At 41.4% G+C, this 18140-nt stretch overlaps 1 protein-coding gene across 1 annotated transcript in view; it reads right to left on the bottom strand.

Annotated features, from left to right (window-relative positions):
- AVPR2 (arginine vasopressin receptor 2) overlaps nt 1–17639 on the bottom strand; it is a 73994-nt gene extending 56355 nt beyond the window's left edge. The window contains exon 1 of the mRNA XM_044305985.1: nt 17458–17639. The gene's annotated coding sequence lies outside the window, so the exon portion shown is untranslated. The remainder of the gene's footprint in view (nt 1–17457) is intronic.
- Nucleotides 17640–18140: the final 501 nt, after the last annotated feature.

The raw sequence follows: 18140 nt of genomic DNA, 5'->3' as shown, positions 1-18140 counted from the left end.
AGGAGTAAGAAAATCCAATGGTGTCAGCCAGTGCCTACTACATTTGATTTGACTGAGATAGTTTGTTATATATTGGAAAAGAAAGTATAAATCTTCTGGGTGCCTAATTTAAGGTGCCCACTGTATTATGGTCTTTTTATTTTTATGGTCTGAGACCCAGAGGAATCATGGTCAAGAAGCTGGTGATCTGCACCTACTCATAGAGTAGATTTTAAGCAGTGAAGTGGAATCATAATATTTCTCCTTGTAGAGAGCACCTAGTAGATGTGAGGAGTCTCACAGGCCATGCTATGCTCCTCTTATAGAATAGCAACCTTCCAACTGGTGGAACCAAAAGCATATCCTTATTTTTATTGTGTGTGTGAAGACAGCTAATGTAGCATCATATTGTACTATGAAACACAACAGATGTTCAGGAAGCTGCCAGAGCAAGTCAATGATCTAGAGATGCTAAAAGGTCAATAAACTAATTTAATTAAGTGTTGAAGTAATTTTTCAACATACAACATGCCAACACATATCGACCACTAGCACTATCGACTGCTTTGAATGTAAGGTACCATGCCAGAAGCTGAAGCAATGTTTGTTGTTGCCTCTTTGGCAAAAACAATGGCAGGACCCCCCACCCTCCTCCACAGCAGTGCCATATAATTTATGACTAGCTTAAGATGGCCATAGACATCAGACTTTGTTGGCATCCCTTGGAACCGAACCTGAGTTCGGGAAATGTTTTCTTACAGTAGAAATAAATTTTTGAAGTTATTATGCGAAGTCTCGCGAGACTTCACGAAGTAATAACAGAGCCAATACATTCTAATACTGTACTCCGTACAGTATTGAAACAAAGTTTTATGCAAATCGACTTCAGATGTTTCATCCGAAATCAATTCGCTCATCCCTATTACTGATGTCAACATGATCTGGCAATGTTGAAGTGTATTAAATTGTCTGAAAGGGCTGAAGGGAGATTGCTAAAGAACTCTCATTGATAGAGGCCCCTATGCAACTGTTTCTTTTACCATCCCATAAACATGGAATATGTTTGGTGATTCCTTGGAGTCATATTATGAAGACAAGTGTTGTGCATATGCCCTATTAAGGCATAGAAATGGACATCATACAGGTGGGTCTTGGTATTAGGGGAATGGATGCATGATCACCCAGGCTACTGCATTATGCAGAGGGTGATTCCCAACCTTTTTACCATTGGAGAACTCCTGAGGAATAGTTCCATCTCTCAGGAAGCCAAACACCTACCTAATGCAAAAGTGACAGCTCTTGTTGTTCCTGTCTTCTAGGACAATGTTTCTCAATGTGATGGCAAAGGAGAAATGGAACGGCTCTTAAAAAATGGGGATGTGTCAGAGGTAGCTGAGATCCTGAGCCTGATAAAATAATTTATTTTACACAGCTTTTGAATTATAGGAGTGTCCTGTATGTCTGTAAGTGTATTTTCCCCTCCCTATCTGTTCTGTGAGTTTCAGAGCTTAAAACAAACATAGTGGAAAGTAAAGGAAAGGACATCACAGCAGTACAGTGGTGGCAGATTCCACAGAAGGAAGACGGTCCCTGCTTGTGAGAGAAATGCATCAAGCTGTGCAGCTGAAACAAAGAAAAGACATTAGGGAAGCCCAAAAAAGTTAGGATTGTACAAAGCCACAGTCATTATGCAAACTTTCTTTGAAAACTCACCTACGCTTTAAACACGACATCATCACGACACATCAAGAATACCCAGCAATGTTCTACATTACATCGTACCCTCAAATCTCAGGTGCTTAGCTTTGGAATGAGAAATGTTTAAATTTATGGATCTTATGTGATGCAGCTGATGTTACTGGATTTACCTGCGGTGTTACAGAGATATCAACTCAATTTAAGCAAATACACCTTTAAGCCACACTGAAATATCTGCAAGCATTTCTGAAACTTCAAACTGTGAAGTAATGAGATGCTGTGCTGTATGTGATTAACTCTAAGTATGAGGAACGCAGCTGTGTGAGTGAAACGGTTAGTCAGCAATCTGGTGCCTAACGTTTATTGGTACAGTTGCTGCTAAAGGAAATCAGCAATCTGCAGTTTAGGCTTTCTGTGGATAAGGTATGACTGGTTGTAAGCCTATCACATTATACTAGGTAACTCTTCTGATTAACTCATAGACTGTCCGGCCATGAAATACGGAAACACGTCTCAAGAAGCACGTCTCGAATCCTTATCATTAAGACTCCGACAGAGTGAACTTTAGATGTACGGATGTATAGTAGGTGATAAAAACTCACCATTACAAGCAGCTAAAAGCAACTGTGGGAATTCTCAGTGTGTTGGCATGATGGAAGAACAAAATGACTAATTTCATAATCACAGTGCCCTCAGAGAGCTAGAGTAGGGATTAAGACAGGGCTAAAGAATTAAAGTCAAACTTCCGACTCAATTCTTCTACCTTTCCATAGTTCCATCCATCTTCAACTCCTCTATAAATGGCTCATGCCTAATAACTCACAATAACACATTTGCTGTTGTAAAATCATGGTAGCATCAGGTTTTTTAACACTTTCATCACCATCATGAAATATTTTTATTATTAAAGCATTGTTGGAGTCAGTAGGTTTCCACAGACTCCATTGAGCAGTCATCTGACAGCATAAAGGAAGGGGCACTCGACTTTGGCCAAACCGTATTATTGTTCCAGGCTTTACCTGGCTGTAAATCTTGAAGTTTCCACACTCCAACGAGACAAAAAGTCAAAGGAATGTATTCAATTTTGTATTCTCCTAAAACAATCTGTGACAAAGATACTGACTGGCTATACAGACAAGGAAGGCAATTTCCCAGACATCACTGGGGATAAGGCACTGGATATTATGACTAAAGGATCACTAGTTATAGGACATTGCACCACTAGATCTCCTCAAAAAGGACACTTTCTGACCAGGTCCCTAGAGACACTTGTTTGTTGGATTACCTAGGACTGGACAGCTACCAGGACCATCCATCAGATGACCATGAAATACACATAAGCAATATCAAGAGGCAATGAATGCTATCTCATTGGCAGTAGTGTACAACATGGAGACCCTTTACTCAAGAAAGAAGGGTCTGGTGTTTGCTCCATCCACAAAGCTCTTTCTTCCTTGACCAATTCACCATTGTTTTTTTTTTTTGTGAATGCAGATTCCCCAATGAGTGAAGATGTAAAATGCATCTCACTACCTTGTAGCACATGGAATGAGACCAACCAGGACTAGCCTGCCTCTTTCCAGAGGCGAGAAACTATATTTTATTTGAGAGTTGAATCAACATGAAATATACCACTGGATCACCGGGACCGGGTTTACCAGGGATGTGCCCTCTCTATTTTAAAGGGTGTCCATGGTCTAAGTTGGCAACAATGTGTAACATTTGCTATTGGCATGTGCCAACAAACCTGAGATAGACTGAACTAAATATAACCAGATGGGCTAATTTGGGACCACACACAGCAATAATGGGCAAATTGCACAATTACCTGAGCTTTTTTTTACCCTTTGCACAGTTGAACTGAGTTGAAAATCATCCACAAAAATTTTAACTGTCCAAATAAATTTGGATAGAATTAGGACAGTATCAACAATATCAAGACCACCTTGACTTCTGTGTAGAATATTCCGAACCCTTCATAAATTCGTCCCAGGATGTCCCGTCTCCTGCAATCTGCTAATATGATTTGGTTGCATTGTCCTATGAGTCAAGCACTTCTGAAATGACTTTTTGTGAAGTAAGTAGTTGTCGTAGCCGTCTTTGGTTTGGTCTTGAGCTGGATTTGTCTTGGTAGGAATAGAACAAAGCACTTTTACTGCCATTTGTATTCATATGTGAAGCGCACCGCAGCTTTCTGCGGTGCAATTTATCAAGGGAGACAGAATCAGACATTATCAGAGAAACATTAGGCTGCAGGATTTTTCCTTATAGACTGGAAGAGATATGCCCTCCTTAGATGTAATGATAATGGTATAAAAAAATAATCCCTAAAGAGCTCTTGGACAGGGATGAGTAAAGGGACTGTTCGGCCTAGGAGCAGACAAAACCAATAGTTGGAACTTGTTCCCAATTTAAACAAAAACTCACCTGTCCACAGTACTGCTGTTCCAGCACTGCTGCCTCATTCCAGGCCTCAAATGGCTTGGCCCTGTGACCAATGCTGCCAATCACTGGCTTCACTAGAACGGCACATCGTTAGCACCTCACACATGCTGTTCTAGGACATGTGACAGCTGAGGACAGAGATTAGCTGCAGAAGCCATGGTACCAAGCCATGTGGTAGTGTATTTTTTTATTTTTAGGTTCCAACCATTGGGTTTGTAAGCTCCTAGGCTGGAGCCCTTTAAGGTAGCCACACACATTAGACAGCTGTTGTCCAAAGGGCCGTCTGACTGATAACTGCTCCCCCTGAATCCACCATAAACATGCACAGCATCCATGAAGCCACAGGTGAGGCCATCATTGTATGTATATATTTGGCTATTAATTTTGAGCACCTCTGAACGAAAGTTCATATCAAGGTGTCACAGACTGGCTAGGTATTGCTGCTACAAACATTATGAGTGGGTTTTGACAGTGGGTAAGGTCAGATATATTCTGGGGATCTATGCCACCAGGGATAATACTAGGATTTGCAACCAGTTGACCAATTCAACCATGGTCATACATTTTGGTGGTGTATCTCCTGGACTAAGAAGCAACATAGAAAATATAGATGTAAATGCATGAAGTTGCCCAAAAAGGAGTTTGGTGGAGAAAAGAAGAGTCACATTAATGCAGAGACTGATGGTTTCCTAACTATATAGGTACTGGTAGAGTTTGGTCATGGATCAGCTGGAGAGGACAATGCATGACTTAATCTTACTAGCCGAGCTATACGTGTTTGTGTATGGGGATGAGTGAGAATAGCTCTTAACTGAACAAGCCTTTGACCAACAGCAACTGAAGATGTATTGGCTGGTTCTGCTTTTGGTGGGACCGCCCAACTATCCCTCGACAGAGGATGTTTCGGGAAAGAATCGAACATGTTAAATTTAAACGCTTGAGATAAGTTGCCACCAAAGGTATCTAATGAAGGCTTACTATACTCCCACCTGCCCATTGTGAACACACGCATGCTTGACTGAGCCAAATTGGAAAGAATAGCTGCCTGTACACCATTAGTCATTTGTCCAACAGTTATTGAGTGTATTTAGGCACCACATAAGGAGACGACAATATTATAATAGAATGTGGGCCAGGTTAAGATTTTGCATTGGAGCCCAGAAGCTACAAGTCCTGCCGTTGCCACCATACATGGTTTTGCATAATGCAGGAGTGGAACGTCAAATAGATTTTTACGGGTTAACAGAATGTGGAACATTAGGCAATTTTTAGTTTCAGTCTCTCATCAAGTTACAGTAATTACATATAATAGAATTTTACAAGGCACTGTAGATGCTGGTCATGTTATGTCAATGTTCAGTGAGTCTCACGGTGAGTCTAATGTCAATTTCAGATTATAGTCATAACCTTGCATAAAATAGGTTGCCGTCCTAAAAATTTATGGAAAATCAAGATATTTATGATTAGTCATAAATAATCTGTTTATGATGCCTGTTGAGCAGTCCAGCCTGTCTGACTACATATGATCAAAACTGGTTTCTCCTTAAAAAACTTGACCTAAAGGCAAACTTACAAATACTTTTACATTTTGTAAAGTAAGTAAACTGGGTTATAAGTTTGTAACATCCTATGAAGGACAAATGAAAAGGGTTTAGTACTTGGTAATTTTCCTCTACCCCTTTGGAGCTCAGTGGTGAATTGGCAAATGGAATCCCTCTCACTCCAAAGTTAGGCTCTGTTTACACCATCGAAACATTTGTGGTATATCGATAATTGTCAGATAGAGGTGGGTCCCACTTCTGGGACCTTCTCGCGAATGGGGCCTCTGAAGTGAAGGGAGAGCAACTGTGCATGTATGGCCACCCTCCATCCACCACTAAGTGAGTGCTGAAAATATATGATCTCTGGCTTGGCTATTTCCGGCAGTCCCATAGCGGTGAATGGATCGGTGGCCGGGTTTGTGTGCCTTGCTATTCATTTACTACTGTAGGGGAAACAGGTGAGTATGTAATGTTTTTTTTTTTGTTTTTTTTAGGATTCATGTATTTTTAAATGTGTATCTTACTCATATTGCATGGTCTGAACCAACAAGTGGATCACATTGTGTCTGCCTGGCTTAGGTCATCATGTTCTTCTGTAGGCCAAGGTGGTCACCTTCAATAGTACATAATTACAGATGACATCATAAGTACTTCCTTCACCCTACATATTGGGTGATGGTTGAACTTGCCATATCTAAGCACTAAGACTTTTTGGGTGGGGCAGAATAGGTGACCAAGCAGGTGTCTCTCAACCTTCCCTATAAAAGAACCACATGAAGGATGCAAAACTCTACCTTGAAAGTCTTATAATTAGATAATACATACAAATTACCATGGGCTATAATAGTAATATATTACTAAATAGCAGTACTCTTCCATTTTTTTTTTTTTTTGCATGTCGCTCAGTCCCAATTTAACCCTTGGATTGCTGAAAGGAGCTGTTCCCGGAAGGGGTTTATAACGAAATGTTCACATAAATAGTGGTATGAGCTAATCATCCATCAAAAATAAACATAACATATTGTTACACAAGTAATCCACCGAATCTTGAGGTCAGGGATAGTATTTATCTTGGGTTACATAAATGCATCATTGATTTTAGCATAGATAAAAAGTTATGTGTTACATGGGACACGTAGGCACATAAGTCAACCTAATAATGTTGGTGTCATGAAGTAAGTAAAAGTAGAATTGCCCTTTAAATTGAATCTGTCAGCAGTTTTTATTGGTGCAAATGCTGACAGACATAGGTAGGGGCAGGGAACAGGAGGTAATACATATCTCTGTCCCCACTTTTAGGCAATGGAGTGCTGTAAAATGTAACTTTGAATTTTGTGGGCGTCACTCCTGCAAGTATATCGTAAGTAGAAACATAGAATGTGTCGGCAGATAAGAACCATTTGGCCCATCTAGTCTGCCCAATATACTGAATACTATGAATAGTCCCTGGCCCTATCTTATATGAGTGTATCGGGGGCAGGCCCATAGGCTTCAGTACTTCACAGGCCCTCACCTCTGCTGTAGTGGTCTCTTGGTTTGATGCTACAAAGTTATTTTCAAAGCACTCTATTGGTTAAAAGCATGGACAGAACTATATATTACCTCCTGTCCCCTGCCAATATAGCCTAAGTCTGTCAGCAGTTTTGTATTGACAAAACTGCTGACAGACTCCATGAAAACATATGGTAAACACTGAACCGCTAAAGCCTAAAACTGTCACGGCAGACAGGATCTCAGATACACAGATAAATAAACAAGTTTCTAGGCGAGAAGCTGGGGATAAGGTCACCTCCTAGCAAATCCCTAACAGCTCTCCCTATACTGCTATGCCCACATTCAGACCCTAAAGTTGAGAATAATGTGTCCTCGTGCCTGGGCTGAAAATACCCTAGAATCCCTAAGATGGTGAAAGGGGAAAGGGGCAGCCTGCTCCCTCAGAACCTGGAGGGGACAGACGTCACTCAAACAGCCTAGACAGCAAACAAACATCAGAAACCAAACTTATCTTATCTGAGCCGGAACAGCGCCAATCCTTCCTTCCTTGCTTCCAAAGCCAGACTGATGCTATAACCCGCACGGAACACTGGAAGTAAGAGCAATTTAAACCAATGATCCCACACCGTGCACCTGAAGGGAGGCTGATCTAGCACGACTCCAAAACAAAAAACTAAACACGTGCTGCCAATCTGGCAGACCTCCGCACATAGTCAGAGCAGGGCATGACAAAAACTGGCCATACAAATCAGATAAATGTTTGCCTAATCCACCAATTTGATGACCATCTAATGTGTATGGGGGCCATCTGACTCTTCCCCCGATGACTGATGGAGTTAAATTGCCGAATCCTTTCGTTCTTGGAGAGATAAGCATCTGGCAGATGGGCCTGGCAGTATCTTTCTCCCCCACTCTGTTCAGGGATGCTCAGTAGAGTGTTCATGTGTAGAGAGGAGGGAATCAATTCTAAACAAATTGGATTTCACCTGAATTTTGTAACATCTTCAGGCCAATTGGAGCATTATCGATTCAAGCAGAATTAATTTTAACCCATATCGAATCAGTTGACCGATTTGGCCATATTCAACCAACAACAAATTTCAAGAGATTCGTTCATCTCTATACATGTGTATTGATGGGTCGGGAGAGATAGCTGTTGGTAGAGCAACTGTTCCTCCTGACATTCCATAAACATAAAATAGTCACTGTATTCTACTGACTCTCTCATGTGTATAGGCACCTTTAAAGGCTATAGAGAAGAGATTATTGAATTAATTCTAAATTAAGGGATTTGTCACAAATTTCATAAAAAATCTTTTACCAAATGAATTCGAAACTTTGGCGATTCGCTATGGACCAATCATGCAAAATGACGCCTGCCAGTTTGCTGTTAAAGTGCCAGGGAAACAGGGCAGGGAGGATGTAACACATGACCCTGGGCTTTCCCACAATGCGTTGCAGCACTAATACTATTGTGAGCTATGCCAATGATGTGAGACATCTTAGGGTCTTGCAGGGACAATGTAGGGATATATTTAGTTAGGTAGATTGATCTACTAGATAGAAAGTCAGGTTATCAGTAGGGAGACCATAGGGGCAGTGTACTGTGTCTTACAGTGAGGGCAGCTGCTGGAGCTCTTCATGTGCACTGCAGACACAAAGATCTTTTTGTTCTGTGCATATGCCCAGCTCCCCCCCCCAAAAACAAATATATGTTACAAGGCTTCTTTAGGCATGTTCCCAGCACCACCAGCAGCATATATTTCATTGCATGCGCTGCACAATTGTGCCTTTTTCGTTACAATTTTGCTATTGTTTATACCGCACAATTCACTGCATTTAACGGTGCCACTACCAGTGTGCAGTGTGTTCGTAGCAGGGGATGTTTAATTGCTCCTCTGTTAATTGCAAAAAAAAACATTGCAATTTTGCTACCATATATATTTGTGCAATTGTGTGCATTTTAGTGGGTCAGTCTCAGTGCAGTGTGTTTGTACCAAGGGATGGCTTGTTTTTTCCGATAACCCCGTGTGTGTTTTTCCGATACCCCGTGTCTGCCTCAAATAAGGGGCAATTTTTGTAATGTTTTTAATGGGGTTGTCCACTTTTTACTATTAATGACCTATCCTCAGAATGGATCATCAATATCAGATCGTCGGAGTTCTGACTCCGGCCACCCCTGCCCTTCAGCTGTTTGAATCGAAGGCAGCACTTATACCAGCGCTCCCCTCTCTGCCCTGTTTACCTGCTCGCCATAGCAGTGAATACTTTAAGTGTTTAAGTGAATACTACAGAGCCGTCCCATAGAAGTGAATAGGGACGCCATACTTGTAATTACACCTGCTCAGCACTGCAATTGTTGCGGCGAGTAGGTAAACAGAGCAGAAAAGGCAGCGCGCGGTGGTGGTGTCGGGAGTCGCCCCCCCCCCCCGCGCCGATCCGATCTGAGGGTAGGTCATCAATAGTAAAAAGCGGACAGCAAATCTGATGGCGAAGTGTGTTTGTTCACACCATCAACCATGCGTTTACCCATAGCTGTATATGTCTGTATTACTTCTCACATTATTTACTATTGCTGTCATAGCTTAAAAAATGGGGAGAGAAAAAAAGAAAATAAGGAAAATAAAGAAAAAGAGAGAAAAAATATCAGTCCTAGAATATCTTAGTGTCAAACACTAATTTTCCAGCCAGTTGGTGCACTTTTGATTCAGGTAGAAATGATTCAGGCGCAAATTAAATTTTTTGACCTATTCGTTAGAACTGGACCCAAAACGAATTTCAAGAAATTTGCTCATCTCTGCTACAGAGGCTTCTACATATACATGATCTCTATACTGACAGATATGTAGTCGTACAGCCAACAGATAAAAAGGTAGAGACGTCCTTATAGTAATATGATGATCGTTCAATATTTGTATTAGGGCTATTGATAAAGCATTGAACAATACGCCGGGACTGCTCCAACAATGGATCCTCACAATGGGAACATTATCTGATCTGGTTCCTTTTGTCCAGCATTAGGTAGGACATTGCCACCATTGTTTGCCCACACTGATAGAATTCACCAAATGGGATCAGTCAGCTCAATACAACACTTAATGATGAAGGTTAATACTGAGAATTGTCACCACGACATGGGCTTAAGGCTACTATCACACTAGCGTTTGAGTTTTCCGGTATTGCGATCCGTCATAGGGGCTCAATACCAGAAAAAAAAAACGCTTCAGTTGTGTCCCCATTGATTGTCAATGGGGACAAAACTGAACTGAACAGAACGGAGCGCTCTAAAATGCTTGTTTTTTTACCGCCATTCAGGGAAAATTGTTTCGCTACCACGAAGCACAAGGAAATGTTCCCTGTGTATCCATATTGCGTTCCTTGTGCTGCCATAGCGTGCACCATGGCACCATACTGTTCCCTACAAGCGTTGTTTTTTTGTAGAATTTGATTGTAATACGGCATCTGACGGAAAGTCTAATATGGATGTCACATATGGAGTCGGAGGTACGTGAAGGTACAATGTGGACTATATATGGCACCATATTCCGAATCATTACAGGTTTGTGTATGAGCCCTAACTTCTCCCTTGAAATTTTTTGAAATTAGAAAGCTGTCAGATCTCTCTCCCGACTCCCCCATAGACATGTCTGCTTGGCCGAATGTGTATGTGTCCTCAACAGGGAGAGGGGTGAAAGCCGCTGCTAGACCCTTCTGGTGATGTCTCCTCAAGAACAAAAGGATTGGGCATGTTGAAATCCAACTGCCTGATCTTATCTGCCATGACATCAGGCATTGGGGAAGAGTTCAGAGGCCCCTCTTATGCACATTAGACGGTCAGCCAGTCTCGCCGAAATCAGAGGATGTCTAGAGCTAGCTTAATGCATGCCAGCTAAGACTTGACTCTTGAGGAGCCCTGGTCCTCCTTGGAGAGATCCAGCTGGATGTAGGGAGTCTTGCAGGCAATGCTCCCTGGTAAAAAAAAATATGCGTTCATTGCCATATATGTTCCCAGGTTGATGTCACAGCTTCTATATGACTGCACTTAGGACTCATGCACAGCACGTTCAAGCTCTGTTATTGGAAAACTGACATTTTTACTGGTTTTCCAGTGTTTTTGGAGATTTTGTTAAGGGCTCATGGACACAAACTTATTTTTCTTCCGTTTCCGTTCCGTTTTTTTACAGGTCCATATGCGGGACCATTCATTTCAATGGGGCTTGAAAAAAAACGGAAAAGACTCAGTGTTCATTCCGTGTCCCTATGCCCATGTGTCCGTTCCGCCCAAAAAATTGAACATGGACAAGGACAGACATTGGATTACAATGGATTTGCAAAAAATAAATAAAACGGATGCAACATGGATGTCATTCTTTTTTTTTTTTTTTGGGCGGATATGTGTTTTGTGGACTGCAAAATACATACGGTCGTGTGCATGAGCCCCAAGAGGGTTATCCCAGGAAAAGTATTTCTATGCAATGACCAGAGCATTTTAAATTAAATTTTACTGCAATATACATGCAATAAAAAAATATTTTTATTTTTTTCCGTCATTTTCCGCTCTGGTAGCGCCTCCTGCTGGTTATCCTTCTGGTCCTCCTTCACATGCATTCTGAGATGGACTGACATGCTCAGTAGCTTCCCTGCTCCTTTCCTTTTGCTTCAGTACCAAGTAGTGAAGTGGTCCAGACACCTTTCATCCATTTATCCGTAAGTCTACATTCATAGAGGCATATAGCTCTATCTCTCTCTATTGTGGGGGCGTTACATACCATAAGCATCTCTCAGGGGTGCTCCTAGCCTTTCTGCTGCCTGAGGCGAAAACTGAAACGGCGCCTCTCTCTCCCCAATGCCAATTTCTTAACCTAACCCCTTCACTTCAGCCCATGGCCCTTCGGCTGCCCCCCTCTTGCCCCTACCTGGTGCTGCCTGGCCTTATTGGTGGTGCACCCCTGCATGGAAGGGACTATTTTCTATGCAGGGAAGCAAGGGGTTAACAAGAGCTTATTGCTATGCATCCCAGGAGCTACAAGTACTTGATGAGCTGCTGCCCACCCACAGAAAGGGAAGAAAGTCCTCTAGATATGTGTGTAAAAAAACGTTTACAATTTTTGAGATAACGCCTTTAAGGTCTTGCGTTTTTTCTGTGCGGATGCCATAACTTTTTGATGTTTTTTTTTTCTTTTACATGAATGAAAAAAAGATGAATCCTCTCTACCTCTCCTAGCAACCATCAGTGAAAAATGGACCGACCATCAGTGTGGTTTGGGTTTCTTTTCTCACTGACGGAAGAGATAGGACATGACAAAAGACTGCTGCGTAAATGCACCAATTGATTTTGATGTTCAGTCCGGATGACGTCTGTTTTAAAGTCAGGCGGACGTGAAAATTGTTTGTGTGCATGAGCTTTTAGAGAATAAGTACAGCATTTACATCATTAGATGGCGGCGCTATAAGTGCAACGTTTTTCCCATCTCCCCAGCACAAGGAAGGTTTAGGTTTTAACTTTGATATTTTAATGTTCATAAAGTAAAGTACACCGCAATATGTACATTCATAAAGTAAAGTACACCGCAATACGTACATTCATAAAGTAAAATACAGCAGTTCATACATGAGTCAAGTAAAATACCGCAATGTGCACATTAGTAACATAGTATATAAGGCCGAAAAAAGACATTTGTCCATCCAGTTCGGCCTGTCATCCTGCAAGTTGATCCAGAGGAAGGCAAAAAAACCCTGTGAGGTAGAAGCCAATTTTCCTCACTTTAGGGGAATAAAAAATTCCTTCCCGACGCCAATCAGGCAATCGGAATAACTCCCTGGATCCCGGACCCCTCTCTAGTAGCTATAGCCTGTAATATTATTACACTCCAGAAATACATCCAGGCCCCTCTTGAATTCCTTTATTGTACTCACCATCACCACCTCCTCAGGCAGAGAGCTCCATAGTCTCACTGCTCTTACCGTAAAGAACCCTCTTCTATGTTTGTGTACAAACCTTCTTTCCTCCAGACGCAGAGGATGTCCCCTCGTCACAGTCACAGTCCTGAGGATAAACAGATGATGGGAGAGATCTCTGTACTGACCCCTGATATATTTATACATAGTTATTAGATCTCCCGTCAGTCTTCTTTTTTCTAAAGTGAATAACCCTAATGTTGATAATCTTTCAGGGTACTGTAGTCCTCCCATTCCATTTATTACTTTAGTTGCCCTCCTCTGGACCCTCTCCAGCTCTGCTATGTCTGCCTTGTTCACAGGAGCCCAGAACTGTACACAGTACTTAATGTGTGGTCTGACTAGTGATTTGTAAAGTGGTAGGACTATGTTCTCATCACGGGCATCTATGTCCTTTTAAATGTAACCCATTATCTTATTGGCCTTGTCAGCAGCTGCCTGACACTGGTTTCTGCAGCTTAGGCTACTTTCACACTAGCGTTTGGGGCTCCGCTTGTGAGTTCCGTTTGAAGGCTCTCACAAGCGGCCCCGAACGCATCCGTCCAGCCCTAATGCATTCTAAGTGGATGCGGATCCGCTCAGAATGCATCAGTCTGGCAGCGTTTGGGATCCGCTCCGCTCAGCAGGCGGACACCCGAACGCAGCTTGCAGCGTTCGGATGTCCGCCTGGCCGTGCGGAGGCAAACGGATCCGTCCAGACTTACAATGGAAGTCAATGGGGGCGGATCCGTTTAAAGGTGACACAATATGGTGCAATTTTCAAACGGATCCGTCCCCCATTGACTTTCAATGTAAAGTCTGGACGGATCCGTCTGCGGCTACTTTCACACTTAGAATTTATTTTACAATATAATGCAGACGGATCCGCTCTGAACGCAAGTGTGAAAGTAGCCTGAGTTTGCTGTTCACTAAAATTCCTAGGTCCTTTTCCATGTCACTGTTACCGAGTGTTTTGCCATTTAGTATGTACGGGTGACTTGCATTATTCCTTCCCATGTGCATAACCTTACATTTGTCAGTGTTAAACCTCATCTGCCACTTATCTGCCCAAGCCTCCAATCTATCCAGATCCCTCTGTAGCAGTATACTGTCCTCTTCAGTGTTATTACTTTACACAGTTTAGTGTCATCTGCAAAAATCGATATTTTACTGCGCAGGCCTTCTACAAGATCATTAATAAATATATTGAAGAGAATAGGGCCCAATACTGACCCCTGAGGTACTCCACTGTGACAGTGACCCAATCTGAGTATGTCCAATTAATAACCACCCTCTGTTTTCTATCATTGAGCCAGTTACTTACCCACATACAGACGTTTTCTCCCAGTCCGAGCATTCTCATTTTATATACTAACCTTTTATGTGGTACAGCGTCAAACGCTTTGGAGAAGTCCAGATACACGACATCCATTGATTCGCTGCTGTCAAGTCTAGCACTTACCTCCTCATAGAAACTGATTAAATTAGTTTGGCATGACCGATCCCTCACAAAGCCATGCTGATATGGCGTTATTTGCTTATTTTCATTGAGGTGCTCCAATATAGCATCTCTTAGAAAACCTTCAAACAGTTTACCCACGACAGATATTAAACTTACCGGCCTATAGTTTCCAGGCTCTGTTTTTAGACCCTTTTTGAATATTGGCACCACATTTGCTATGCGCCAATCCTGTGGAACACTCCCTGTCAGTATAGAGTCCTTAAATATCAGAAATAAGATATTACTTAATTCTCTTAGGATACGGGGGTGTATGCCATCTGGTCCTGGCGATTTTTCTATTTTAATCTTTTTAAGTCGCTGTTGTACTTCTTCCTGGGTCAGACAGGGCACTTTTAATGGGGAATTTACTTTCACATTCAGCATTTCATCTGACAGTTTATTTTCCTTAGTGAATACAGTGGAGAAAAAAATATTTAATAGCTTTGCTTTCTCCTCATCGCTCTCTGTGACTCCCCCCTCATTACTCTTTAAAGGGCCGACACCTTCAGATTTATACTTTTTACTATTTATATAATTGAAGAACATTTTAGGGTTAATTTTGCTCTCTTTGGCAATTAATCTCTAGTTTGGCCGCTTTTATTTGTTTTTTACATATTTTTTTTTTTTCCTTATAGTTTTTCAGTGCTTCCGTGCTACCCTCCTGTTTTAGTGATTTAAATGCTTTCTTTTTTGTCATTTATTGCTTTCATTTTATTTATCCACATTGGTTTCTTCTTGTTCCTTAACCTTTTATTCCCATACTGTATGTACCTCTCACAATTAAGTTTTAAGGATGCTTTTAAAAATATACCATTTTGTAGCTGTATTTTTATTTTTGAGGACTTGTTAGGCCTATGGCCTCTCTTAGTTGGCTAAATTTAGCTTTTTTGAAGTTTGGTATTTTTGTTCCTCCCTGTAGAAACGCTCTTTTGAATGATAATTGGAAGGTTATTACTTTATGGTCACTATGTCCCAGGTGTCCCCCGACCTGCACATCTGTTGTTCTGTCAGGCCTATTGGTTAATACTAAGTCCAGTATGGCCGTCCCTCTAGTCGGGTCCTGAACCAGTTGGGAGAGGTAATTGTCTTTGGTTATTGCCAAGAACCTGTTTCCTTTATGAGATGTACAGGTTTCAGTTTCCCAGTCTATATCTGGGTAGTTGAAGTCCCCCATAATAACCACCTCATTATGATTTGCCGCCTTGTCTATCTTGTTTAGTAGTAAATTTTCTAAAGTAAAGTAAAATACCGCAATGTGCACATTCGTAAAGTAAAATACTGCAATGTCCATATAGGAGGATGGTACCTAAGAGTCATTTCCCCCCATGGGAGCAGCATGGAATACTGGCATATACAGTACAAGCTGAAATGGGATGGAAAACTCTCAGTGCCAGGGAATATCTGGTGCATGCACAGCTAGGGGTTAGCGGTTTATCTCTCCACTACAATATTATAGCTGATTATTCATCACTGTCTAATAACTACTTGTCATTCAGGATTCACCCAGGAACAGATAGAGCTTAAAACATCTTAGGGTACTTTCACACTAGCGTTGCTAGAATCCGACAGGCAGTTCCGTTGGCGGAACTGCCTGCCGGATCCGGAAATCCATATGCAAACGGATCGGATCGGTTAGACTTATTCATTGAAATACCAGATCCGTCTTTCCGGTATCATCCGGAATAATGGATCTGGTATTACATTTTTTAAAGCTAGAAAGAACTGTGCATGCACAGACCGGAAAACGGATCCGGCGATGCGTCAATTTCCGGAACACTTGGTACCGGATCCGGCATCAATACATTTGAATGGAAATGAATGCCGGATCCGGCAAGTGTGGTAGTGTCCTGGAATTTTGGCCGGAAAAAATACCGTACAAGGGCTGGAACGGAAGACATCCTGATGCATACTGAACGGAAGAGTTTTTTTCCGGTATTGAGACCCTTTACCGGATTTCAATACTGGAAAAGAATAATGCTAGTGTGAAAGTAGCCTTACTGGACTTTGTAAAACTTGTCAGAAAGATAGTTTCCTAATTTTAGATAGAATTTGTCCCCTTTTCATTCCTCTGTGACGAGTATTTAGTAGGGAATCGATCTTCATGCAAATCCCTAAATAGGCAAAAAGTTTTGTTGATTTGAAAATATATATGTACATTTTTCTTTTAAATGGTACGATGTCTAGATTGCCTGTTGTACTGTGAATGATCAGGTCTGGCATGCCTTAGGCTCTGTTCACACTGCCCGCGTCTAGTGTTTATTACGCAGTTATGACGGACGTGGGTAAATTCTGATCAACGCCATTAACGTTAATGTTTCGTCTAGGTTCTGATATTTTTGAACTACAAGGATAATGCTGCAGACTGTATGAGCATTGCCAAAAGGAAACGCCGGAGGCGAGGTGTGAACAGCAAAAATAAGTCCAAAGGTCTAAAACAGCTAAAAGACCAAACTGGTCACAATTCAACAAAGATCAGCGACAAAGCCATAATAAGTCTTGGACAGAACTGTAAAGGGTGACGCTTCATGTACATTTACACTAATAGAGATATGAATACAATAATAATACAAAAATAAGAATGAAATTAATAAATACATAAAATATAATAAAAAATAATTAAAAAAAATAGCAATAAAAATACAAATAATAATACAAATAATAAAATAGAAAATAATAATAATAATAGTAATAATAATAATAATAATACATTTTTAAAATGATGATAGTGATGCTAATCATCATGGTAGAGGGAACCTCTGATGTATAATATCAATTATCCCTCAAAAATATCTCTGAAGCTTTTTACCATGACCAGTGCTTCATTGATCCCAAAGTTGAAGGGTTCTTCAGACCTGCCCTTACCTTGTGATGGGTACTGGTAGGGCATCCCCCCTCCTACCCTGGCATCTGTCTGTTGAGTTGCTGTATTAGTCCAAGAAGAGGACAACAACACCTGTCCTGATCCCTTGAAATCCTAAAGAGGAACTCTGAGGCTCTCTAGATCCACAGCAGGGACATGACATGAGGCGGCAGGCTGGAGGACTTGTGAGCCTGACAGGAGCTGGAGCTGTTACTTGTGCAGGGAGGAGGAGGAGGAGGAGGGGGCACACAGGGGCTGGCACAGGCATCACTAAACCCTAGCACTGCTTCGCTAAGAATGTTTTCAGCAACAAAATTGTTACATTAAATTGTTATATAAACCAAACTGACCGGTTATTGGTCCAGATTAACCCTATGTTATACAGCTGGACGGTGACCAGGGGCAATGGACTGCTGAGATCTAGCTACTGTTCCCTGACCAGGACTGGTGACCAGTATGATCCATTCCAGTTAATCAGATGGGTAATTGTGTCATCATAAATGCATCAATGATTGTAATATCTGCTGGACACACGTCAGTTTATCTACAGTCACCTGCAGTCATATCTATCATCTATCTATTATCTATCTATTATCCTTCTATCTATCTATCTATCTATCTATCTATCTATCTATCTATCTATCTATCTATCTATCATCTATCTATTACCCTTCTATCTATCTAT

Source organism: Bufo gargarizans, chromosome 9, assembly GCF_014858855.1.
Source record: "Bufo gargarizans isolate SCDJY-AF-19 chromosome 9, ASM1485885v1, whole genome shotgun sequence".
In the NCBI taxonomy this organism is placed as follows: Eukaryota; Metazoa; Chordata; class Amphibia; order Anura; family Bufonidae; genus Bufo; species Bufo gargarizans.
Note: the sequence above shows the minus strand (reverse complement) of the source record. Positions and strands in the feature narration are given on the sequence as shown.